Below are 27,836 nucleotides of genomic sequence, written 5' to 3'. Positions count from 1 at the left end.
CATGACAGGCAGTTTCAGGTATTCTTAGGGTGCTTTCAGTGGCCCTTAGATTGGATACAGCAAATGTTGATAGAATTATGACTTGTGTGTGAGTGGAGGGACAGGGTAGGAATCAGGCTGAGAACGGTGGGTTCTAGTGCTACATATTTTTTTAATTGTGGTGAAATATACACAACATAAAATTTGTCATTTTACCTGTTTTAAGGGCACAATTCGGTGGCATTAAATACATTCATAAAATTCTGAAACTATCACCCATGTCAATTTCCAGAAAGATTTCATCATTTCAGAGACTCCATTAAACAATAACTCTCCACTCCCCTCTCCCCTCAGCCCCTGGTACCCTATAGTCTACTTTCTGTCTCTACAGATTTGCCTATTCTAGATACTTCATATAAGTGGAATCATACAATACTTGTCTTTTTGTGTCTGGCTTATTTCACTTAGCATAATGTTTTCAATGTTCATCCACATTATAGCATGCATCAGAATTTCATTCCATTTCATGGCTGAATAATATGTCATTTTATGTATATGTTACATTTTGCTTATCCATTTATCTCTTGATGGTTATTTGGATCATTTACTTTTGCCTATTGTCCATAATGTTGCTATGGACATTAGTGTGCAAGTGTCTGTCAAAGTCTGTGCTGTTTATTCTTTCAGATATATACCTAGAAAGGGAATTAGTTGGTCATATGGTAATTCTATGTTGAGTTTTTTGAGTTACCACCAAACTGTTTTTCACAGAGCTTGCACCATTTTACAATCCCATATCAAGGGTTCCAATTTCTCCACATCCTCACCAATTCTTGCTATTTTCTGCTTTTTTTAATAATAGCCATCCTAATGGTATGAAGTGGTATCTCATTGTAGTAGTGCCATAATTTTGATAGAGTAAGAGAAGCAAGGCATAGAAAATAATACTTATGCTTAGAAATATCATGATTAACTATATCCCAGAAGATATAATGTCTGCCTCACAGTTCTGAGGTCTAAAGAGAGCAAGTTACTTCACCCCAACTGACTGTTCTCCTCTAGTATGTGTGATCATGAAGCTCCTGTTAAATAAATCACCCAGGAGACACTGTCTACATCTGCATAAGTCATTCAGAACACATGGTAAACCTGGGCCATGTTCCTTGAAGACTTATTTGCCTTTAGCAAATTACAGGTTTGGCACAATTTGGTAAGGCCCAGCATGTAATAGACTTCATTTTTGGAAAAGATAAACATTACAACCCTTAACTAAACCTTTTTATTTAAAATACATTCTATTTAAAATATAGGCCAATTTATTATTCATTTTTTATCAATTATAAGTTCAAGTTTCTCAAGCTAATATTTTAGATAAGGAGTAGGTACAGTTTGCCCATTGCTATTATACATGACATATATTTATTTTGTGCAGAAATGAGATGTATTGAGATATATTTTTTGTGCAGACATCTATCAGGAATAATACATAATATTATTCATTATTTTTATTGATCTTCCATTAGCTTTTGGTTTGTTCATAAAAAGTTGGTTAAATAAATTCAAAATACCTTTGTCTCCTTCTTGCCCAACACTCAGCTACTGATGTTTGTATAGCATCTGAAACATAATACTCTGTAAGAGTCACAGTGAGTAGGTGTCCCTTAATCAAGTAGGCAAGCTTTTTCCAATGAGATAAAGCATGACTATGTCCTAACTTTCCTTCATTTTAATTAGTTTCTTATCATCTGATAACACATAGAGATGTGTTTTGTTTTTAACATTATTATCTAGGAGAGATCTTACTAGGCAACTTGATATGTCATCTAATTATTACAGAAGAGAAAGACTACAGATTGAGTATACCAAAATGCAAAACAACTTTGTAGAAAGCAACTAATTTGTACTTAGTTCTTATTCAATAATTTCACACCTCATTCATTGGTCTTGGCACATGTTTTTCATGAAGGTAACAAGAAATAATGTACCTCAAAATTAGTCATTCTATGAATGACATTTTAAATGGTGGAGAAGTCATGTGGATTCACTTGGCTGTGAAATATTCCAGGTTAAAGCAATTTTGGCCAGGCTACTTGCATCTTTCTGGAATATGGATTGCCTTTTATTTTGTAGGGGTAAGGTAGGGGGAAGCAGATATAAAGATGAATAAAAAACTCAGCTTTGTTCCCACATATGGCTTGAATCCCTTTTTAGAATGTAGGTGAGATATACATCCACGTTTGTTTTCTCAAATTTCACGAAAAGATGTCAACTGATCCTCCAGCTCAGCTGCCAGTTAAGACACACCATTTCAAATTTAAGTAGCAAGAGGAAAGTGTCCCAAGCCAGGTAATTGTCAGGAATCAAAAATGTGAATTCTCTTGTGCTCTATTTAAACTCTTAGTCAAGAGAAAAATTTTTATAGAGAAGGGCTTCTAGAATAGACAATTTATTTAAACTTCCAGATAAGGGCTTCCCAATCTCTCTTAACAGATAAGATAGTAAAATTAGTATTTACTAAACATAAGAATGTTGGTATTTGACAACTGGTACAGCACTGGCACTAATCTTTTCAGATGGTGGCTGCAAACAGCCATGTGCTCATGTTGGTCCTGCTTTTATCTCTTCTTCACATTGTAAAGTCATGCAGAGCCCCTTGCCACACTGTCACCCCTTGAGAGTAATTATATTTTTAATATCTATGGTCAAAGAATGAGAAAATAAACTTCTAGTAGCCCTACATTAAAATTTATATTAATGTATTTTATAACCGTAACAGCATCTACTCATATTTGAACATTTTTTTATGCATCAATCAGTGATACAATTATTTATGGAATAAATGTATGAATACTACTTCTGAAGCCCTTGCAAAAACATCAAGTTTCCTCAGTGATTTGTGTGCATAGGCTAGGAATCATGAAATAACCTAAACAAATTATGTAGTGCAGTCACCAGGTGAAAATCAGAACATCTCATAGAGGGTGTTGAAACCTGGTTCATTACATAACACAATGCCAGTAATACAGGAGTTATTAAGAAACAATTTTAGGCAGCTAGATAGGGTAAAGGATTTTGATGGAAATTTTTCTTTTAATGGAAACAACCCTCAAAACATTTTTTTTTGTTTTTGTTTTTGGTAACAGGAAAGTGGCTTAAAGAGCCAGGCAGGCAAGCTTTCATATGTAAATGCTGGCAATTAAAAACTAGGTCCATTAGTGGCTCATGCCTGTAATCCCGGCACTTTGGGAGGCTGAAGTGGGCAGATCACGAGGTCAGGAGATTGAGACCATCTTGGCTAACCAAGTGAAACCCCATCTCTACTAAAAAAATGCAAAATAAATTAGCTGGGCATGGTGGCAGGTGCCTGTGGTCCCAACTACTCTGCAGGCTGAGGCAGGAGAATGTTGTGAACCCAGAAGGTGGAGCTTGCAGTGAGCCGAGATCACGCCACTGCACTCCAGCCTGGGTATCAGAGTGAGACTCCGTCTCAAAAAAAGAAACAAAATAAAACAAAACAAAAAAACTAGGTCCATTCGACATGGCCAATATGGTGATTCCCACCTTCTTCTCCTTGCCATCAGACAAGTGTCATGGCCACCTCCAAATAACACCATGTGCGTAAAACATCATGGCGGCCCACATTTACATATTAAAGGGTTAAGGTGGAAGGGCCAGGTTTTTCTCAGACTATGTAAATAACATAACTTGTCAACCCAATTTTCTGGGCCCTATGCAAATCAAACACCACCTCCTCCAGACTTCAATATAAGCAACCACTTTTCCACCGCACATGGGGTTCCCTCTCTTGGTTTGGAGCCCCTTTCCCTCTGTCTCTGTGTGGTGGGGCTTCTTCCTTCTGTCTTGCCTATTAAAATCTTTGCTCCTTAAAACCACTCCAAGTTTGGTGGTGTCATTTTATCTACATTGGCACGAGACCAAAAACCCTGGTGTTCCTCCAGTCATCGGAGCCATATAGTTTCAGTATATTGGCCAGGAATGGGAATTCATTTATCCAAGTGGTGAGTACAGAGCAGAGCGAATCTCAACCTCATATCTATCCTTTAATCTCAAGGCTGTCTTCCTGATATCCTGTCACAAAACTTTCCTTCTCTTTGTATCCATGGTCTCCTACTCTCTCTGTGTGTGTCTCACATGCGGGAATTCTTACAGTTCAGGGAAACAGGTATATTAGAAAAGATCAGCAATCAGGCAGGCAGTAACTTAATAAACATCTCCCTCTAGGGTTTCTCTGGGGAGCGCATGGTATTTTAAGACAACAGTGTCAATCAGAGGAAATAAAAATCCTCTTCATAAGACACATTGCTGGTTGTCTGCGGTATATTGCAGCTTCACAACTTTTCGTTTTTGTGTGTTTTCTACCAGAAACTAGGCTCCAGGCAACTTCTGTGAACAGGAAATTTTACCTTTAGCAGTTAGGAGTAAGATGCCTTCCACAGTCAAATTTTAGTCCTGATACTGTTCCATTGGCATGACAATAGCCATTTGGTTCCTACATTCCTTTAAGGCACCTATTCTGTCTCCGATTAAGACAGTACTTAATTAGTAAGGGAATTTTAAGACCAGAAATTAACCAGAACCATTTTCAGAAGGTAAATGCTGTAGCATGAGCCATAATAGCAGGCAATCTAGCACATTACTTCCATTAAAGCAGCATTGCCCAAAGGTGACATAGTCTCTCCAGAGATCTGTTTTATGGGGAGCCAGGCAGATCACATAGGTTTAGAAAGTCAAAGGGAAATCACACAAGGCAAATAAGCTAAGGTTGTGTGGGTAAGCACAGTTAGTCCCATCACTTAGTTCATCCGGTTCCATAGCTTGCAGGACCATACCTTCAACTATGGGTGGCACATTAACATGGTGCTGAGATCCAGGAACCAGGGAGGTGAAACAGTTGGAGAACACTCCTATGGTCTTCTTCTCCACCCTGGGTCATACGGAAAGGAAGGAGGCTAAGATAATGCTTTTATTCTTGCTTTTTCTTCTAGATGGGAATACATTATCTTCAGCTTGCACCCCCATGGAGTGTGCTCTGAGACACTGGAACTTCTTTAACTTCAGAACTTTGAAGGCAAAAATGACTCATTTTATTTTGCACAAGGGCGTGGCATTTTTATTAAACCTTTGCAAGCATTGTAAAATCAACACAGCTCTTTCAGCAATCATATCGAGCAGGCCCAGGGAAAATAGTTCCCCAAAATTAGAAAAGCAACTTTCAGGGGAACCATCAAAGGATTCCCCTTTTTTGGGGCCCCTTCAAGTTCCCTTCTCATTACAGGACCTTAGGCAAATAAAGGGAGATTTAGGCCAATTTTCTAAAGACCCTGATAGGTATACAAAAGCTTTTCAAAATTTAACTCAGGTGTTTAACCTCACATAGAGGGATGTTACACTGCTCCTAAGGCAAAATCTAACAACAGTTGAAAACCAAGCAGCTCTGCAAGCAGCAAATAATTTTGGAGATGAGCTATATATCTTCTATAACACACAAAAAGGGAAGAAAGTGAATAGGGAAAGCAAAGAAACAGCAGAAAAAACATTCCCAATTGGAAGGGAAGCAGTTCCCCTTGACAACCCTAACTGGGACTACAATAGCTCTGCAGATGAATGGAAATGGAAGCATTTTTTAAGGTGCATTTTACAAGACCTATGGGAAACCAGGACCAAACCTCTCAATTACTCTAAACTGCCTATAACAGACCAAAAGCCAGATGAAAATCCTGCAGCCTTATGGAAAGGCTGAGCAAGGCACTAATAGAGCACACCTCCTTATCCCCTAATTCTGTTGAGGGACAGTTCATCATAAAAGACAAGTTTATTACACAGACAGCACCTGATATTAGAAGAAAACTACAGAAGCAAGCTATAGGACCAGATAGAACTTGAGAGAACCTCTTGAAAGTGGCCATTTCAGTCTTTTATAATAGGCACCAGGATGAGGCCCCAAAGAAAAAGAGAAACCTCAAAAGAAGAACAAAGCCTCTGGTAGCAGCTTTGCAGGCTTGCAAAGTCCAGGATCCCCAAAGAACATCTGCTAGTTGCTATTGGTGTGGCAGTCCAGGGCATTTTAAGAAGAAATGCCCAGGCAGCAAGACAAAGCAAACTAGACCCTGTCCAGCCTGTGGCAAAAACCACTGGAAATGAAACTGCTTCTGAAGGCAGAGGTCACTGGGTTCAGAACCAGTTTCACAGATGGTCCAGTAGGACTGATGGATCCCGAGGTTCAAACCTCAGCTCCAGTGGCTCAAACCGCCGTTACAGCACAGGAGCCCCAGGTGATTCTGGAAATTATAGGAAGGAACGTAGACCTCCTTCTAAATGCTAGAGCCAGTCTCTCTGTTTTCTTCTCTCTAATCCAGGCCTCCCCTCTTCCCATAGCACAACTGTAAGGGACATCTCAGGAAAAACTCTAATCCAATGTTTTTCTTAACCTTAGTTGCAGTTAAAAGGATTTATTGTTTACACATGCTTCCAAACCATTGTCATGATAGCTCTACTAGTCAGAAAAGCCTCCAAGTTAACCCTACAAAATAATTGAACTGTTTACACCCACATAATGTGGCAGAGCTACTGTTCTCTAGGGGGAAGTCTTAGCTAACAAACAGCTGGTAAAGCAAGAAGTACATAAGGCAGGATAAGCAGTAGTCACTCTGAATAACATCTCTCCCCAGACACAAGCACTCAATTAGCTGAGCTAATAGCTCTTACAAGAGCATTTAATTTAAGCAAAGGAAAGGTTGCTGACATTTATACTAACTCCAAGTTTGCTTTCTTAGCTTTCCATGCTCATATTGCCAATTGGAAGAAAAAGCATTTTCTTACCACCAATGAATCTCCTATAAAATATCACCAGGAAATTAGCAGGTTATTATCCTCAGTTTTTCTTTCCCAAGAAATTGCAGGGATATATTGTAGGGAATATCAAAAGAGAACAAGTGAAGCAGCTGAAGCAAATAGATTAGCTGATCAGGCAGCTAAGTCAAAGGCAAGGAAACCTCAAGGCATTAACACACGTCAGGCCCCTTCTAATTCAGGAAGGCCTCATAGGAAAAATTAAACTTCAGTATTCTCTTGCAGAAATAGAATAGGCCAGTTTTCAAGGGCATTCTTTCCATCCCTCAGGATGACTGCAGTCAGGATGGCAAACTCTATTTGTCAGCCTCCAGCCAACGGAAAGTCTTAAAATTCTTCACCAAGCTTTTCACTTGGGAAAAGATAAAACTTACCAATGTGCTCAAAGATTGTTTTCAGGCAGAAAACCTCTAAATTGGTTAATCATGTAACCTCTCTTGCTCACTTCCAACAGGAATTAACACAACTGGCAGAAACCCAACCCCAGGAGACAGAACCACCTTTATTTAACCTAGGAAATTTGGTATTAGTAAAATCCCTCATCTCTCTCTCCTTCCCTAAGCCAAGCTGAGAAGGGCCCTACACTGTTCTACTTTCAACCCCCTCAGCAGTAAAAGTTACAGGAATCAACTTCTGGATACATCACACTCAAGTCAAAGCATGAAGAGCAGAGGGAACAACCCCTGACAGCCCAGAGGAATGTACCGAATATCAGCGTAAAGAAATAGAAGATCTGAAGCTGGAAATCATAAAAGGTAAGTAACTGACTGAGGGCTACTCATCTTACTCAGTCCCACTCCTACCTCTTTTTATTATTTCTATCATTTCCTCTCAAATTCGCTCCAAATATTAAAACTTCTTTTTAACTCATATTTGCAGGAAGATTTTAATTATACATGGGATTAAATTTCTAACTTTGCAAATCTTCAAAGGGAAATGTTATATCATGGCAAGTAAAGTTTTAAACGGAAATTATTTGCTATGCCACTCTTGTGGGAATTGCTATAGTCATGCTACTATTTGCAATAGAACTATACAGTGTGGCAGCCGTAATGTAGAATTCTGGTTGTAAAATCCTAATTGCTGTAACATTTTGCCTAATTACTGTCCTTATAACAGAAGTAATAATTGCAGGAAAGATTTAGTCAAGGTTGTTTTGCTTATAATAGGAGTAATAGTTATGGATAAAAAGCAAGCATGGAAGTTTTACTATCATTAAGTTTAGTAGGACTTTTTACTGAAGGTTGGTAACGTAAGGCACTCTAAGTTATAAAAAGGTTATAAAGAAAAATATTTTATATAAGAAAAAATTTTGTATGGTAAATACTTGTCCTAAAAGAAAATGACTGGTTGTTTAAAGAGTGGATGTTTAGGACAAATCAGAAAGTTTAAGTCTGTTGCAAAAAGGGTCTGTGAAAGTCATGAAAGCATTTAATAATTAAAGAAAAGGAATTGCCAAGATTAATGCTAAAGTTACATTAGCCACCCAATAACATGTTTCTCCCAGTCATATTACAAGTTATAAAAATGCCCTAAGCCTAAGTTATTTTCTAATGGCAAGTCAAGGGAGAGATGCGTATTTTCTCAAGGAAAATGTTACTTTTCTATTAATGTTTCTGGTAATGTACAGCAACATCTAGTGGAGGAAAACCAGTATTGTGGTCCATTGGGGTAACTGACAGGTGTCTCTATATGCTCACATTCTAACCCTGTAATTTAAACTTTATTGTAAAATGTATCTCTTTTTGCCTAGAAACAATCAAACTCCAAACAGTGCTGCCAGCAGAGTCACATGTGGACATGCCGTTCTTCCAAGAACCCTTAGATCAACCTCAGGAGAAGGCCTAACTGCTGTTCCCCCACACAATGCCCCTTTTCAGCAGGAAGTAGCCAGAAAAAAATCATCGTTCAACACCCCGTAACAGCAGTTAGATGTACTTCTCTTTAAAAGGGGAATAATACAGGAGTTATTAAGAAATAATTTCAGGCAGCTGGATAGGGTAATAGTTCTCAGTGAAAATTTTTCTTTTAATGGAAACAATCCTTGAAACATTTTGCTTCTAACAGAAAGGTGGCTTGAAGAGCCAGTCTGGCAAGCTTTGATAGGCAAATGCTGGCGATTAAAAGCTAGGTTCATCTGACATGGCCAATATGGCGATTCCCGCCTTTTTCTCCTTGTCACCAGGTGTGCCGAGTGTCATGGCCACCTGAAAATAACACCATGTGATCAAAACCTCATGGTAGCCCACATTTGCATATTAAAGAGTGAAGGTGGCAGAACCAGGTTTTTCTGGGTCTATGTAAACGACATGCCTGGTCAACCCAATCCCCTCCCCTGGGCCCTGTGCAAATCAAACACTGCCTCCTCCAGGCTTCAATATAAGCAATCACTTTTCCACCACACATGGGGTTCCCTCTCTTGGCTGGGAGCCTCTCTCTCTCTGTCTCTGTATCGGGGGCTTCTTCCTTCTTTCTTGCTTATTAAACTCTGCTCCTTAAAACCAGTCCATGTAACCGTGGGCCAGTGGTGCAGTGGATAAAGCCACTCCATGTGTGTCCATGTCATTTTATGTACATTGTGCGGGGTGAAGAACAGCTGCCCCGCCCACGGCATTCCAGCAGAGCGAGCAGGGTGGGTTAAATTTGTCCATAGGCTGTCAGGTGGGATTTTACCACCTTTTTCATTTTTATTTATTTATTTCTTCTCCTAGTCCCTGGCCCCAGTGATCCTGCAGGGCCCTGGCTGTTTTGACAGTCTGTGGTGCTATTCCATTATTCCATGCAGTCTGCCTCTTTCAGTCCAGACAAGTGCGAATAATGAAATGAAATGACAGTCTGAGTGGAAGCTTGAGCAAGGGCAACACCAGCCCAGAGATGGGAGAAACCTTTTAAGAATTCATGGACAGCCTCTGGCACTGGCACCAGGGCGTAGCTGCATATAGCTGGGGAACAATGCAGCTAACAGACTGGCCTAGTGGGTGCTGTGAGGAGCGTGTTGCCCTTTCTGATTCTAATTTTGGGTTGGCCATAGATCTAAGAAGCAGAATCACAAATAGTGGCAGGTGGTAATAAATAACTCTTTCTTGGCTTCCCTTTCTTCCCTCCCCTAGGCCCCTAGACATTCAGCCTACTTTCTGTTCCTTTTGCAATTTTCTCATTATATTCTAACCATCACTCAAGTGCAGTTCAAATGCCAGTTCCTCTTGGAAGCCCTACTTTCTCCTCAGCTGGAGTTCTCCTCTGTGCTCTATCAGTGTTTTGCTTGGCGTTCATTGACTGCAGATTGCATCCTACCAGATGCTAGTGTTATTATATAGGGTCTGATTTCCCCTGCTGGAACATAAGGATATTGAGAGGAGAAACCACATCCTTCCTGATTTTCTACCTCTCTCCCAGCCTAGAACGGTGAATTGCTCAAAATAGATGGTAGTAAATGTTCAGTAAATAAGGTAGGAAAGCCTAGGGCAGCCAGAAATAGAGGCTCGGTCCTGGCTGCTGGATCTGTCAGCTGTGCAACTTTGAATGAATTATCAACCTATGGCTCGGTGTTTATCATTAGTTAAGTTCTTTTAAAGGATTGTATGAGAAAATCATGTATGGTTCTCAGCATAATATCTAGTGCCTGTTAAGCACTGAATAAAGATTAAAAACAATGTTGCTTTGTGTTGAGTTATATGTGCACTGTAACTGCTTTCCTTTTTTCACTGTGTGAAAAATGAATTTATGCATGTTGATGCCAAAATGCCAAAGATGGCTTTGAGAGTGACAGCTTTATGATGCACCAGGAATGCACTGACAAAAATTGGGAAACGCATCTTAGATTCAGAAGGATATGGAGAGACAGTGACTGATGTTGGAAAGCAGCAATTGCAAACTAATTATGAAGAGAGGGCCTGAGGTAAACAGAGTAAATTTAATTAAGAACAGCCACTGTACTAGCTGTCCAGAATGACATACTTGTTTTTTGAGAAAAAGAGAGAGAGTCAGAGGTAGAGATTAAGCAAAAACTGACAAAAATTCAAAGACAGAATCTGCTTGTGGAAGCTCTCCCACTAGGGTTGGTGAGGTGGAGAGAGACCAGGCAATTCTTATGTGTGGATGGCTGAGGGTTGAAAAACCTACTTGGAAACCTTGGGCTGTACCTGGGTCAGGAGATTCACACTGGGTCTTAGCAGAAGGGGCCAGGCATCCTCCAAGCTGAGGGAAGAGAATCCTCTGTTCTCTGGGAGTGAGAAAACCCCTAACTAATCTGTGAAAATGTGCCAAGTACAAGTTGGTGACTGAGCTATGCGTGAGTGATTCCCACCTTTTTCTGGAGCCAGAAATTTCACAATTTCTTATAATTTGCATTGTTTTTCCTGATTTTTGAAGCACCCGTGATTAATGAACTGATGTTGCATTAATAGAAGGATTTGAGACTAGATGAAGCTTTATGGAAAGCCCAGTAATTAGAAGGTTGCTTGCTGAGCATGGAATTAAACTACTGTATTTCACTAACTGTAAGACATATATATTCTCACATTTTAACGTCTTCAGAATTATGATATATATTAGACAATGGTTTCTTACTGTTGTTGTTGATCGAGCAGCAATTGGAATGTAGCTCGTTAAAATCTGCGTATGCATAAAATCAATAACCTCAGCATCAAAACTGGAAAATGGGTCAGCGTCTTGGGAGAAAATCTCAGAGACAAATGTGGATCACTCTTTTAAGAAATGTGAGGAAAAGAAAAGTCCAGAATAGGCAAATATATGTAGACAGAGAGTAGATAAGTGATTTCTTGGAACCAGAGGGTGAGGGTTGGGGGATAGGGTAGGTGAGGGTGGGGGAAAGAGAGAAATTTGGAATGACTACTAATGATTAAGGAGCTTCTTTTTTGGGTGATGAAATGTTTTAAAATTGATTATGATATTGGTTGCACAACTCTATAAACAAACTAAAAACCACTGGGCTGTACACTTTAAAAGGGTGTATTGTATGACATGTGAATTACGTCTCAATGAAACTACTTTTATAAGGAAATGTGAACTTACTATGATCATGATGGCTCAGGAGATGGAAAAGAACATTAGTGACTCTCAGGCAAAAAGTGATTAAGAAGAATCGGGTTTGTATTGTGAAGAAACTTTAGAAATATTTTGAATTTCACTAATATTTTTCAGTTTGTATGTATACAAGATAAAAATGCTTAAATCAGTCTCTATCATTTAGGAGCCAAGGGGAAACTATGCATGTAGGAGAGAAACATAGAGGAAGTGCTGTGACCTGGGACTGATAACAGCAAAGCCTTTACCACTGCTAGGTGGAAGAGGGAAGATGCTACTAGCAGCCAGAAGGAGAGAGTTGTGAGACAAGGCCTAGGGTGGTAAGTGTAAGAGGAGAAGGGCTAGAACTGGTGCGTGTGACCCCCTCGGGCAGGGAGCTGAGAGAATAAATAGCCCCATCTCCTTTTCTCTCTCTCAGTCTCTAATCTCTTACTGAGCCTCTCCATTGGTCAAACTCAGTTGGAAGTCAGAAGTTAGAGTACATAATCCATTAGCTCTCAAACTTTTTGGTCATAGGATTCTTTTACACTCTTAAAAATTATTGATAATCCCAAATGACTTTTGTTTGCTTGACTAATATCTACTGATATTTACTACACTGGAAATGAAACCTAAGAAATGAAAATAATTAATTCAATGAAAAATAATAGAAAACCCATATCATATTAACAAAAATGACATATCTCAACAAAATAGCTATATATTTAAAAAATAGTGAGTAGAGTAGCATTGTTTTATGGTTTTGAGAGTCACCTTAATGTTCAGCTTAATTAAAAACAACTGGATTCTCACATTGTCTCGTGCATTCCAAGTATTGTGATATATTGTTTTAGTGGAAGTGTATGAAGAACATCTGTCCTCATACAGGCATGTGGTTGGAGAAGTAAGGGGTATTTGGAGTACCTTTTTATGTAAGTATGAATGTTCTTTTTAAATAATACACCACAACTTAACAAGTTGTTTCTTAAAGGTTGGTGCAGTATGGAATCTGAAATTATATCACTGCATTTTTTTGTACTTGGTTACATTAAAATCCATTGGTCTATCTTGTATGTTGAATGTACCTTTTACTTGTGCATGATTTTCTAGCTTCAAGCTTTGGTTATTTAACAAATATAGGTTTAGTGAATTATGCACATTTACCGCATATTGACATGTACGACAATATTAAAAATAACCACATCTGTTTCTATCACTACTGATCTCATCTGAAGAATCTTTAAGCTCTGGGAAGTTGTAATGTCACCGTAGCAGATAAAAGTTTAGGCCGGGCGCGGTGGCTCAAGCCTGTAATCCCAGCACTTTGGGAGGCCGAGATGGGCGGATCACGAGGTCAGGAGATCCAGACCATCCTGGCTAACATGGTGAAACCCCGTCTCTACTAAAAATACAAAAAACTAGCCGGGCGACCTGGCGGGCGCCTGTAGTCCCAGCTACTGGGGAGGCTGAGGCAGGAGAATGGCGTGAACCCGGGAGGCGGAGCTTGCAGTGAGCTGAGATCCGGCCACTGCACTCCAGCCTGGGCGACAGAGCGAGACTCCGTCTCAAAAAAAAAAAAAAAAAAAAAAAAGTTTAAAAAATGGGGGGAGGGATGGCATTGGGAGTTATACCTGATGTAAATGATGAGTTGATGGGTGCAGCACACCAACATGGCACAAGTATACATATGTCACAAACCTGCACGTTGTGCACATGTACCCTAGAACTTAAAGTATAAAAAAAAAAAAGACAAAAAAAAAGTTAAAAAAAAATCTGATAATCTAATGTTTACTTGAAAGCTCAAATTTTATCATTGGCAACAAATACTAATACAATCACTTGTTTTTCTTGAAGTGACAGGCTCCCTTGCACTATTTTTGAGACTGTATCTGTCAAATACCTAATTTTGAATACCATTGCTTGTCTGCTAGTCTTCTTTCCAAATGATGTTTCATGAGAAAAGCAGGTAGTTTAACTCACAGCCCAAACAATCCTGTATGTGCTTTTCTGGGAGGCAACACTCATGCTTTGGTATGCAGCAGAAGTGCTTCACGCATGCTCACATTTTGATAAACCATTACTTCTTTTTAGAGATGGGGTCTTGCTGTATTGCCCAGGTTGAAGTGCTGTGACTATTGACAACCCGTAGTAGTGCACTTACAGCCTCTCAAACTCCTGAGATCAAGTGATACTCCTGTCTCAGTCTTCTGAGGAGCTGGGACTACAGGTGCATGCTACTGTGCCTGGCTCATATCTCCATTTTGTAAGATGGAATATTAAAAAGAGGAGCTCCAAGGTTTAAGTGGAATAAAATTAATATTGTGCTTGCTGCTTTATCACAGACATCCTTAAATGAAAATTGATTTTTTAAATAATTGAGAGTGCTTGGTGAGTGAAAAACATGACTGCTAGCATAGTTTAGTGCCCCTGCCTTGATGCCTGCTAAGGCAACAGTAGACAGGCATTATTCACCTTTGCTTTTATACCATCAGTACAAATGCCCTTGCAGCAGAAAAGACGAATAATATATTCATATTAGTATAAAGATAGTTTTGACCTTGTATATCTCCTGGAAAAGTCTAGTGGAGGGCCAAGGCTCTGAGGGCCACACTTTGACTACAGAGGTAGCTCTTCTAAGGCAGGCTTCTGGGGCAGAAAGCCATATGGAAAAAGGTGGGGAGTAGATTTTGCAGGGACAGGTGAAAGGGAGTTATAGAAAACAAAGCCTAAATAAGCACTTTACTGTAATATTTTAAAAGTCTCTCTTATAAGAAAGGGATAGTGTAGTGTAATTGCAGCTTGTTTTTTCTTCTTTAGTTGTATATAAAATAATGTGCATTTTTGAATGGATTCTTTGAGTCTTAGTTTCTATGATTTATGATAAGGAAAGAGAATCAGAAGAATCACACGGTGGAGAGGTCCTGATGTATCTCTTTCCATGATTGTGTTGAATTGCCATGGGGACCAGACAGGTTGCGGTCTTTGGGATTGAGCTTCTGCTCCCTAGGTGGAATATTGTGACTATTTATCTGAGAAAAACATGGTTTTCTAGGCTCCCATTGCTAATGAATCTCTTTTATGATAGACATTTTGTCTTTTACATTTATGAATGTGTAGATGAATAGGTGCATGAATAAGTATTGGTGGCCTAGAAACCACTGTGTCTCCTCAAGGGACTTGGCCTATCCACTCTTGTGGGATGATTTTGTCCCTTAATATTTATAGGGCAGATTTACCTTCTTTATCTCCAAGTCTCTTTCACCTTTGGGGAGGACGGCTCATCTTACTGTCACCCTTGTACTCCTTGCCCTATACGCTTAAAGATTTAATGAAGAAATAGAACTGATCTGTGCATTCCAGTGTCTTTAGACACTCTTTCACATTTGTGTGGCCAGCGTTTCCACAGTTATGGCTCAAGAGGAAGGTTAGTGTCATCTGCAAACTGTAATCACCTGGGTTTACATTTCCAAAAGAAATGGCAGCCTGAAAACTATGCTTCACTTCTAGGGGATTAGAGCTTCAACTGATATTGGACTCTCTTATTTGTTTCTATAAATTTTTAACAGCCTGAAATGGCATTAAACTCTGTGGAGAGCGCAATATAATGCCATTAATCCTGTTGATCTTATACTGCTTTACAGAGGTGAGAAGAACAATAAATCCCTTTATGTGTAAATCAGGAGAGATATTAGCCATTTCTCTGCAAGGACATAGCTTATTACTAGAGTTGGCTGAAAGAAAATCAGAGCTCAAGTATTAAATTTGAGATGCTCCGTTTTTCTTCCCCCGATAGTCCACTGATTCTCACCCTCCTCTGATTGTCCCTTCTTCAAATAGTTGTATATTTCCATCTGTCTGTCTGCCTGTCTGTCTACCTCTCTATCAATTTGCTAAACCTCAGGTTTCAGCCATCCTGCTATTTTAGGATATATTCCTGCAGAGTATTGTGACAGATAATTTTAGGGAACAGAGTAAGACTTGATTCTTGGTTTCGAAGAGCTTGCAGTCTACTGGAAGGAATAAATCAAGTGGACATGTAACAGAAACTTAAGGCTGTATTTAATAGACTGTTGGTAAGGGTGAGTGAGGACTTAGTGGCTGTGCTTGAATTCTGTGCTTGTCTCTCCCACTTACCACCTGTACAACTCCAGGCAAGTCCCTTGGCCTCTCTGAACCTCAGTTCTTCATTTGCAATACGAATTAATTACATAGGGTTTTTGCAATGATTAAATGAAGCATGGACTACTTAGCACAATGCTATTTATTGCTATAGTTAGTAATATAATTTGTGTTCAATGAGATGTATAAGCAATGACCAAAGTGATCCTTATAATCATTGTTAATGGTGGATTTGCTCCACTTCCAATAATGCATTAGGTTTGGGGGTTTTTTGCATGTACATTAGGACAGACTACTTTCAGAAATAAAGCTAGCCAAGGGCCTCTGAGCACTCGCCAGCACTATACATATGGTAAAGTCATTTATTTTACACAAGTGATATGACCATGCTTAAAAAGAGATACTCCTGAAACTATCTTTCCTGTGGTAGAATATGCTGCAGTAAAACACCTGCACTGTTTCAAATAATTCCTATTCAAGTGTGTTGCCTTTCCAGAGCTGGAATTTATCCAGACCAAAGATCATCATGGTCACTGCCCTGCACATGTCATCATGTTTGCTGTGTTTGGTCCCAAATACACCAAGCCCACTGTCTTCAGCTGTTTGCAGGTTTGGCCAGTATCTGTGCTTAATGTCTTCCCATTTTCTATTATACAGGGTGATCCCTACAACTTCCCCCTCTTGCTGCCCCTTCTCATTCCAACAGAGACACCCATCACTCACTTGAGTTATGGAGGAAAAGGAATCACAGTCTCTAGAATTTAGGGTACCAGAAGAGGCCAATCTGCTTTAGGACTTTGGCAATCTGGAGTTCCCAGTGGAACAGGAGAGCAATGCAGATAAGTGAAAGAGGCCTATAATCAGAATATCAAAGTGTCTTGTAGCCCAAGTTCTGATTTACTTCTTATGCTAGATGAATCATTGAGGCTTCTGGGGCCTCAATCCACCCATCTGTATGGTAGATGTATTGCACTGTAAGGTTGTTTTATTCACCACCTCACCCATTTAACATTTATAAAGAGCCTACTCTGTATTATGCATTGTGTAGAATATGAGACACAGTTACACACACACCACACATATCATTGCTCAGAATGTGTTGAGAGCCACAACAAAGGTAAAAAAAAATGTGAGGGGCTGCAGTTCTGCTGTGTTTCTTTTAAGCTACTTCTTAGTTCTAGGCATTAGGGACAAATCTGTGATTTGTCTCTTCAAGTTCATTCACATCTCATGGATCATCACTACATTTCTGGAACTCTGTTGTCTCCTCTAAAAAATGAGAGAAATGAATAGAATAGCTGTTCAAAAGGATTTTTTTTCGAGAGGGCAGATGGAGAAAGGTGAGGAAGATTAAAGGGGAAAATCCATCCAGATGAATCATTCTGTGGTCACATATCTATTATCTTATTTGTCTCCTAAACTCATTGTGAGTTGGGCAATGAAGATATGCTTGTTCCTTTTTGAACTAGAAGAAAATTAAGACTCAGAGGCTGAATCATGTTCTGAAGGATAAATCAAGGTCAGGATGCTCAATACAGTACTATCAGTATGATGCACAAAGGAATCTATGTTAATTCCTTAAACTCAAAACTCACCTTTGCCATGATTTTAACCTTCTTTACCAAATAAGCTTTGTCAGAATTAGCTAGTCATCAGCATTTTCTTCTCCTAACTTATAATGCATGTAGTAGAAAAGATAATGTACGGTGCTATACGGTTTTTTTGGTGACAAATTTTCATCCAAGTTGAGGTTGGAGTGCTTAGAATTAGCTCACCCAGAGAGTGTTTCTCCTGCCAATAGGTGGCAGAGTGAGTAAGTCTGTCTGAGAATGAAAATGAAATCTGACAGGAGGGTGCTTGGATTGGGATCTCCTGTTGAATCAACCTATAATGATGATGTACCTACAACGCAAAGCACACCACAAAGCATGGAAGACTTGAAAAAGACACCATCTCTTTATCTTTTGCAGTTCACATTTAGCAGATCCACAAAAAGACTTTTTCTTTATATAACAAGAAACATTATGCAAATGGTGAGTAGAGCAAAAGAAACATAAAGAGCAAAATACAACTATGTTAAGTAAACCATACATTTCTTATCTCTTTTTGATATCATGCGTTCCTTGAAAGCAAACTGTGCTTATAAGAAGCCACAAACAAATAAAAAACAATAAGCCCCCAAAACTCTGACTCAGACTCAGGGACCCCAGCATTCTCTAAAGGAAGGAAATGCTCTCTTCTTTCCCTGACTATCCACTGATACTGATAAATCTAAAGAGTTTTCTCTGGAACAAGTTGTCTTTATTCCATTCCTTTGAATAACTAAAGGAAACTCAATTAAAACTATTTATAATTTTATATAAAGAAGAAATAACTTGTGAAAGATATATTTTACTTGTCTATTTGCCTAGTGAATTATTAAAAGGCAAGAAATGAAATATGAAAATACTGGTGAACTCTTATTGATCCTCCAAAACCCAGCACAGTTGGGGTTTCCCCAGGGAAGATTTTTCTGTCTCTTTGTTTATCCTTTCTTCTGGGCTCCTAAAGCACAGTGTACCTTTTGACATCACATACATTTATCAGGCTCTTTTAATAACTTAAAAAATCTTTACATTTTTCTCACCTGAGATCTTAGATGTCGTGATCATATAATTAGTTATCTTGATTCTCAGTGCCGAATGCAGGAATCATATATTAAGTATTTATGAATAAATGATGCACAAATAGACAAACGGTTAAAAAGGAAGGATTGGGCAGTTTCTAAACTGCATCTTCATTTTTGGAAGAATGTGAAAGCAACCATGCAGAAATCAGGAAATGGCAGACAGCTTGGCGGCATCATTTTTGTGACACATCAGCCATAACATATTTTAGAGCCATATCTGAGTTCATATCTGACCCTGCCACATTCTAGACAATAATTGAACATCTTTGAGTTTGTTCACTCATAAAATGGGAAAAAAATAGTGCTTTACAGAACTGTTATTAGCTTACATTGCTAATAAAAAGCTTTATACAATGTGAATATACCTAAGGTATGATGACTATTACTGTTATCTCTGTGACAAACCACTTTCTCTTTTAAGTGGTATTGAATATCTTTACCAAATTGCAGACAAATTGGCAAACAGATCAAAAGTAGTTTTTGTTTGTAGTTGTGAGAAACAAAACAATAAGTTTTTTGTTTGTTTTCTTTTTTGTTTTTTGTTTTTTTTTTATATCACCTTGGTTTTGCTACCAAAGAAGTAAAGGCAGTTTTGCAGATGAAAAATTGCTGATTCATTGAAGAAAAAAATGGTTTGCATTTGTTATTTATTTTTATAACTTACTTTAATGGACAGTTTGAAAATGAAAAGGGCTTATTTTATTTTATCCTTATACTAAATTTTAAAAGGTGTTTTTATAAAGATCCTGAATTGTGTTATCTCTCTGATAGGTCTTAGGTACTTTTATCCTCTGGAAGATTTATAAATTAATAATTTGATAGGCTATAATTTAAAGTATGACTTTAAGTTGAAATTGGGACCTGTGAAATTTTGAGAGTGGAGAATGCCTTTGAGTAAAGAGAAAACACTCAAAATACATTTGTAATTTGTAAAGTTGTTTACAGAATGATTCAAAAACTGGGAACTCAGAGATCCAAGTCTAAGTTAAATTGTCTGTAATACCCACGGCTGTGCAGTCTCCTTCTTTCAGTTCACTCCAGGATCAGGTTAGCTGCATCCCTAGCTTTTGGCATGGAATGTGCTTTGATGAACAAGTGTCTCATCAAATAGCCAGAATGGTAGAACTTGGGTACATCGAGGTCAGACACCAGGTGTTACCATAATTAAAAGATCGTGAAAGAATAGAAAGTAGGTGACAAGATCTCCACCTGCTGAATTTGCCTCAATTCTTAAAAGTTACGTCTTTGAGGGCAAGCAGCTTGCAAAACCCATGCTTTAAAAATGCACCGTGATTTTCTCACCCCCCCATCCCCTGTCTTAGCCATATCCAAAGAAAATTTTTATCCTTATTTTTGTCTGTGGAGTGAGATTTTCTTTTCAAGTGCTTGGGAGCTTTCCATGGTGCCCTCTGGAAGATTTGAAATGAAGCCCTCTCTTTTTAAATCCTTTCCTTTTCTTAGACAGAATTGCCTGTTATAATTTCTTTTTTACTCTCAAAAAAAAAAAAAAAAAAAAAAATCAAAAGAAAGGAAGAAAAAGAAGCAGAAGGAATCCAGTTGGAGACTGCAGCCCAGGTATTACAGAGGACAACTGCTGTAATTGGTTGTTAAAAATGGCACTGCAATCATTTTCTGCACTGATGGAAAATCGACTTTTCCTCTTAACATTTTCTTCTGTGGCTAGGGAAATTAACAATTTAATTGATTTTAATGAAATGACCATTTAAACATGCTCAAGTACTAGCTTTAAAGATAAACAAAAGTGTTTTGAAGCATCTCTTCCCTAAACCAAATTCTTATGTAATTTGAATGGTGCAGTGTGTGAATGTTGATATTTAAATGCTAAATCATTCAGATTTGGTTCTCAGTATAAATTTTTCTGATCAAGAAATATTCAAAGATTTAGCATAAATTGTAGCCAATTGCGAGGACAATCCAAAGTGATTTTTTTTGAGACAGAATCTTGCTCTGTCACGCAGGCTGGAGTGCAGTGGCATGATCTCTGCTCACTGCAGCCTTCACCTTCTGGGTTCAAGTGATTCTCCTATCTCAGCCTCCTGGGTAGCTAGGATTACAGGCATGCACCACCACGCCTACCTAATTTTTGTATTTTTGGTAGAGATGGGGTTTCACCATGTTGGCCAGACTGGTTTCAAACTCCTGGCCTCAAGTGATCCACCTGCCTCGGCCTCCCAAAGTGCTGGGATTACAGGTGTGAGCCACCACACCCGGTCCATAATTGAAATATTCTAAACCGTGTTAAATCATTGAAAACTGATTGGGGAAACCTGAAAAGGATTGTGTGATAGCCATATGTAACTAGTCAGGAAAAATAAAGGTTTCTAGGGAAATGAACTTTGTTCTCAACCATATTCTTGGACCATCCAAGAATCCTTCAGTGGTTATTGGAATGTGTGGCGATATGAGTGACATAAATTAAGAGAACAATGTTTCCATCAGTACAAATAACCACACTATAGATATGAGCAGTCTCACACTTTGCAGATACAAAATTTCTGTATGGAAATTTGGAACTATTTTGACAAATTTAAAAAATGTTCCTATCCTTGGCTCCTCAATTCCATTCTAAAAATCTATCATAATAAAAGTTAGGATGAGTACAAAGATTAACCTACAAGCATGTTCATTGTGGAAGTGTTTATTATTGAGATAAAGTGGAAAGAAATCCAGAAATCCAACAATAGGGTTAAATAAATCATAAATAATTGTCTACAATGCTATGTCATTAGACTTGAAGTCGCTGTCAAGTTAATGAAAACAGGTTATAAAATTATATAGAGTAGAATTCCTTCTCCTTTATTTTTACAATTAAAGCATATGAAAACATCTAGACAGTACACTTTAAAAGGTTACTAATGGTTATCTAATTGGTTTTGGGATTAGGTACTCTCTTTTTATTGCTTTCTTCTTGATATTCTCTACTTTTTCTACAATGAACATGTGCTTATATAATAAAATTGTCCATTTGTCCACATATTACCACGTTGGGATGACTCAGAGTCTCCCAGTCTTCCTGGGCATAATCAGAATCTTTGTTTCGGTAGGAATTAGATTTCTTCAGAATATAAAGATTTTGTAGTTTTCAACATCTTAACGCTTTCTGATTTTATAACATCTTACGTCTTTAAAACATATACTTCCTCACAGTGCTATATGGTTGTGTTAATTTTTTAATTCAAGTTTTTTTAAATTAAAAATGTTCTTGAGTATCTTTTGTGGTAACTACTTAGATAATGGGGAAAATCCAGGACTTGGAATTACTTCTTCTGAAATGTTGTTTTATGATCTACTTCATATATATGAATCATTTTGGTATGGACACTGGGTAGTGACTCTGAAAATTCTTTTCAGTAGATTGGAACTGAGAAGCAAATCAGAGTCAGAAAAGAAAATCTAGGAAGCTCCAGTAAGAAAATAACTCTCCCATCTTCATCCCTGTACTAGCATCCTGAAGAACTCCAAAATATCCTTAATTTCTGTAAATGAGGCCAGTGGACTCTCCCTGCTTCCATTATGCATGCAGTCCAGTCGTAATGATCTGGATCAAAGATTAAACAGTCATATACTTCCAGCTATAATGGAAAACAAGTCATATCATCCATCCTTCAGGTGTACCAATTTTATCATTTTCCAAAGAGTATTATTCTCATCCATTTGTATGCCTGATGCCCTGATTTTCATGTCCAAGTTTCCTACTGTCATTGTGCCTTAATGCTCACCAACTTAACTGCATCAGGGCTTACACCATTGTTGCTAAATCTTCTTTGCCATTTTGACTAGGTCCTCAAAGGGGAGCAAACCTGGAATTAAGGTGATTAAAGTCTGGAGAAACAATTTCTATAGTGACCGGGTTAAGGCACCTTGCTTTTGTGTGAATTAAATTAGTAATTTATTTCTTGGGCCTAGTTTGTCCATACTGTTGGTATAGTTCATGCTAAATGAATAAATTGAAGATCTTAATTTCACCAGAATCATGAATAGTTTGTATTACACAACCAACTATTCTACTAATTCACTATTTGAATAGAAATATATTGACCTTAAGAGGCCCCAGAGAGTGAGTGCCTCCAAAATTCCCAATGCACTGCAGGTGAATTTCCCATGATAATTTCTCAACAAGACTAGCCCTCCCCAATCCCATCTCCCCACCCAGGCAAAGGTAGAGATTTCTTCCTCTGTGATACCACATTACATTGTAAAATCTTTATTGTTGCACTCATGATAGTATATGCTGGCTCTTTATTTGGTCTATTTTCTCTTAGTAGACTTTCAACTCCCTGAAGTTCAGTACTGTGACCTATTCATCTTTCCATATCCAATATCTGCCATAAAATACTAATCAATGGATTAAACACATAGAATGAATGAGGAGATAACTAAGAATTTGATATTCTCCTTTTGAAGAAATGCTACAGGAGATGTTCATTGACTGTCAAGAATAACCTTATGTCTTGACTAGTAGCAATAAAAAGCAAGAAAGGAAAGTAATGATATTTTATAGTGCCCATTTAATGATATTTAATTTTGGGAGAAAAGAAGGAATTTTCATTCTCTACTGTGTAAGTCCATTTGATAAAGTGGAGACTTTCCAGTTCTTTGACTGCTAGGGCATTTCCTGCATATACAGTTGCTGCTCAATCTCACCAGATAGCTTTTTTTTTTTTTCAATAAAAGTGCAGCTAACTTCTGCCAAATGCTGATATCATTCTGCCACTTAGAAATCTTGCACTGTATCAGAGCTGCTGTAGCAAACAGCAGCCAGCATATCGAAGCTTGTCTGGAGAAATGAGCAGTCTGAACAGCAGCCGATTTCCTTTCAAAACTGTAGTATAATTGAATAAGCTTTTACTTTCTCAGACACTAGATAAAATATTGCTTGAATATATCATCATTCAGAAAAAAGTAGAGTCTTTCTGTGATTTTTTTCCCTGTTCTCTCCATATCTGTTCATTTCTACAATCTATGACATTCTAGTCAGCACACAGATTTAGGAGAAAAATATCTTAAAATGACGGAATCAAGGAACTCCTAGAAATAACCTGAAGTTGATAAAACACATTGGGTTAAAATCTAGTCTTTAGCTCTAGGACTTAGAGGATATAAGCTAGAGGCTTCTTCATTCTTAGAGGTCAGTGTGATAGCAGAACTAAGGTTATTATAAACTAAGTGTCAAACAATGTGGTGGGTTACTTATGCATCCATTCTCTATCTTGGAGATGGAATGAGGAATTAGCTGAAGTGGGTTTATTGAAGGACTCAGTCTAGTGGGGAAAAGAGACAGTATGGTAAATTATAGACATTCACTGGGGACTTTGGGTTCCTAAAGGAAAAAACTTGTATTCCTCCACATCTTCTTTTGTATTACATTTGTTATGGGATTTTAGCACTTCTAACAAAAGAGTTCTGGCTATTTTAGTCTCTTGGCTCTAAGAATACTAGACCATTCTTTCCAGTATTCTGTGCCCTATATAGTTTCTCTCCTGAGATCAATGGCTATGTCCCCGAACTTTGACCCCAGCCTTCTTCTTGATCTTGAGGCAGGACCAATGTTTACTCTCAGACTACAGCTGACATGCTTGGATTTTGAAACTTGTCATTTGGCCCACCTGGTAACACACTCCTGGAGTTTTCATTCCAGGCTTCCTCTCTGTCCTGTTCTTGGATCCACACCACAGCAACTCAGTCACAAAAGTCTGTCGGCAAGTTGCTGAATGCAGACGCCAGACAGAGACTTAGGTCCCTTATTTCAAAAGGTCAGCAGATTTATTGTGGTATCATGGACACCAAGGGGACACTTAGCTCTCCCTCTCTGGTTGCCACTTTTTAAGGCAATTAGAGTAAATTAGGTCTAGTGAAATGGAAATTTAATTTAAAAAATTCGTATTTATTCAACGAGTAATTTATTCAGCATTTTCTGGGTGCCAGGCACTGTGCTAGGAATTGGAAATACAGACATATTCTCACGTAATTGATAGTCAATGGGAAGGCTGAGATGGAACCACATGGTTACACAGCAAATGTTTTATGAGCTCAATAGAGACTTTGAGGGGAAAAAGAAAGACCAGGAAAACAGAATAAACCCCCACAGAGAAAACAAAACATTCTACCTGGGTCTTAAAAGTCAAGCAGTTCGTCAAGGAACAGAGAAACAATCTGTTCAAAGGCATTGCAGTGGGAAAGAGTGGTGTGATTGGGCAATGACTTTAATGTGGAAAGAAGGAAATAAAGAAGGGTCGGGGGATTGACAAGTTCTGTCTGAGATGTACACGAATTGTTCTCCTGCCTGTGCATTTCCTGCTATGTTTCTCCTCTCCTTAGTGGAGAAGAATCTCCACTTTCTCTCTACCTGCCAAGGGCCAGAGTTTTAATAACTCACTACTCTCAGAAAGTTAAATTCAACATGTTCTGTGGGAAAATAATTACATTTTTGACTCTCACTATAGATACTAAATTTTATCAGATGGTCCCCAACTCATCTGAAAAAATTAATACCATTTTAAAAAAGTGAAATTTACCCAATATTTTTTATTTAAGGAGTAGTTGAAAGATTTGGTGCTTCTGATTCATAGTTTTACTATCATACAAAATAAAGCCCCACAGCCTACATATAACTACTCTAGTAATGTACTTCATACCCACAAAATGGTCTCAGCAACTTGTAACTATCAGGGAGAGCCTCTGTGTTCTTAAAATGAAATGCTTAAATGGTAAGTAAGAAGATGTCTCTTACTGCAGGGCATCTGCACTTCTGGAGTTTCAATTTCTCAAGATTAACAATCTGGTAAGATATGGACTGCACCAGTAATTCTCAAGCCTGGATGTACATCCTAATCACATATGGAATTTGTTAAAAAATAAAGGGTAGATGGAGGTGGAAACTGAAGTTTAAAAAAATTCCACAGATGACTTTGGTGCATAGTCAGGTTTGCAAATTTCAGGATTCAATGACTTATTTGGATAAATCCACTCATAAGACTTCTAGGCAATTTTGTGGATGAATAGTTAAATAATTCTACTTAGGCAAGATTGTGAATTGTATGTATATAAAAATAATTTGTTGGGAAAGGATTCCTAAGTGCTTTTATGAATTGTGAAGGATTGTTTCGAAAACTATACTTTGAACTGCTCATTTGAACTGTAATCATTCTTCTATTCTGATATAACAGAGCATACAAGATTTCATCTGTTATTTCTTATTTTTTCCTTAATTGATAAATAAAACTTGTATACACTTATGGTGTGCCAAGTAATGTTCACACATATGTGTACATTATTAAATGATTGACTCAAGCTAGTTAACTATTTATGTTTTTCTCATTCTTATCTGTAATACCTCTGTTGCTTTTGGCCATTAATTCATAAATGTCTTTCACTCCAGGCAAACCCAGACAGGACTGTGCTGTTACTAGTGCAGAATTGTCTTCTCTTGGTGGAAGCAGGTTTCTTCAACCTGTACATTAACATTCTGTTGTGACTTTTCACATGGTTGTTTAAAAAGCAAGAGGGTTGCCTGGCTGCGGTGGCTCACACCTGTAATCTCAGCACTTTAGGAAGCTGAGGTGGGTGGATCACCTGAGGTCAGGAATTTGAGACCAGCCTGACCACATGACAAAACCTCTTCTCTACTAAAAATACAAAAATTAACTGGGAGTAGTGGTGCATGCCTGTAATCCCAGCTACTCAGGAGGCTGAGGCAGGAGAATCACTTGAACCCAGGAGGCAGAGGTTGCAGTGAGCCAAGATTGTACCACTGCACTTCAGTCACTTCACAACAGAGTGAGACTCTATCTCAAAAAAAAAAAAAAAAAAAAAGTGTGAGGGCTAAGTGTTGTCGAATTGTTTAATTTTAAAAAAAGATGAGGTTTACGGTAGAAAAATCAAGTTAAACATGGATTTTTGAGAGCTTGTTTGGAGGTTCTAGCAGGGTAGTATAGCTACTCGTATTCCTTTGACCAAAAACCAGTCCTCCTCTATTAGGGATGATCGATTTCTTCCACTGAGTCCACAGCTTCATGAGGGACATCATGGCACGGTGAGGGAGGAAGGGGTCACTCACCTAGCCAGTTGGATCTGCCGAATCAACCCAGCCAGATCAGCCGAATCAATGGGGTAACAGATGTCGCAGCCAGACCATCCTGCAATCCTAAACGTGGACTTTTGAATAACACACGATGACATCGGTCCTTTCCCTTGCTACACTTCAAGTATGTGTCTGCTGAAGAGGGGACCAAATTGGTGATGTTTGTGTCAGTGGTCCACCTTCACAGAGAATGGGGTTGCAGGAAGGGGATAACTGTTCTGGGGGCTCTGCCACAACCAGGTAAGAATTCACCAGAATGAGAGAACCAATTCTTGCCCTCTTTTTGGTAAACTCACAACCTTCCAGTGTGGGCATTACGGCCATCATGAACATGTCACAGTGCTGCAGATATTTTGCTTATGGCCAGTTTTGGGGCCAGTTTATGGCCAGATTTTCGGGGACCTGTTCCCAACATGCCCCCCTTCTTTGATTTGCAAATTGATAAAAGCAAAGATAGCTTTGTCATGGTAAGATACTTCTTGCAGGAGTCAGAATCCACATCTGCAGACTATACAAAGACAAACAACACAGATTAAAAGCACAATCATCATTGAAATCACAGAGCTTTCAAGTGTTTTTATCCATTTTAATGGGTTACTAGCTGCTAATCTGTCTGCAGCTCCTCCAAGCACTCCAGTTCCTGGCATTAAGGTCAAGTGTGCCTGGGATGCTTTAAATATTTGTTCTTTTAATTTTGTAATATTCATAAACAAGTTAGTAGAGTGTCCTTCTGGAGGCTTTTTTATTCTTTCCCAAATTTTGATCTTATTAAGAACTATTAGTAGTTTCCACAAATCCTTGTGTTTAGCTCCTATAGCGGGCCATATCATTTGAGGTTGAGGTGCCACTATACTGCCATGGTTCCAGATAATAGGAACTCTTGCCATACTTTTTATCATTTTGACCATCGACCATTTTGCTCAGATCAGCTGAACATAATGTGGCCATGGCATGCAGACTGAGAGGTGTAATTTAAGCTAAACATCCCCTTAGGGGACCAATTAATAATGATTCCATAGGAATCATTGTGCAGCACCTCTGCCTGTTCTGCAATGCAATCTTCCTAAACAAGTA

The sequence above is a fragment of the Rhinopithecus roxellana genome, chromosome 11 (genome assembly GCF_007565055.1).
Source record: "Rhinopithecus roxellana isolate Shanxi Qingling chromosome 11, ASM756505v1, whole genome shotgun sequence".
In the NCBI taxonomy this organism is placed as follows: domain Eukaryota; kingdom Metazoa; phylum Chordata; class Mammalia; order Primates; family Cercopithecidae; genus Rhinopithecus; species Rhinopithecus roxellana.
The sequence above is the reverse complement of the archived record's forward strand: the minus strand, read 5'-3'. Positions refer to the sequence as shown.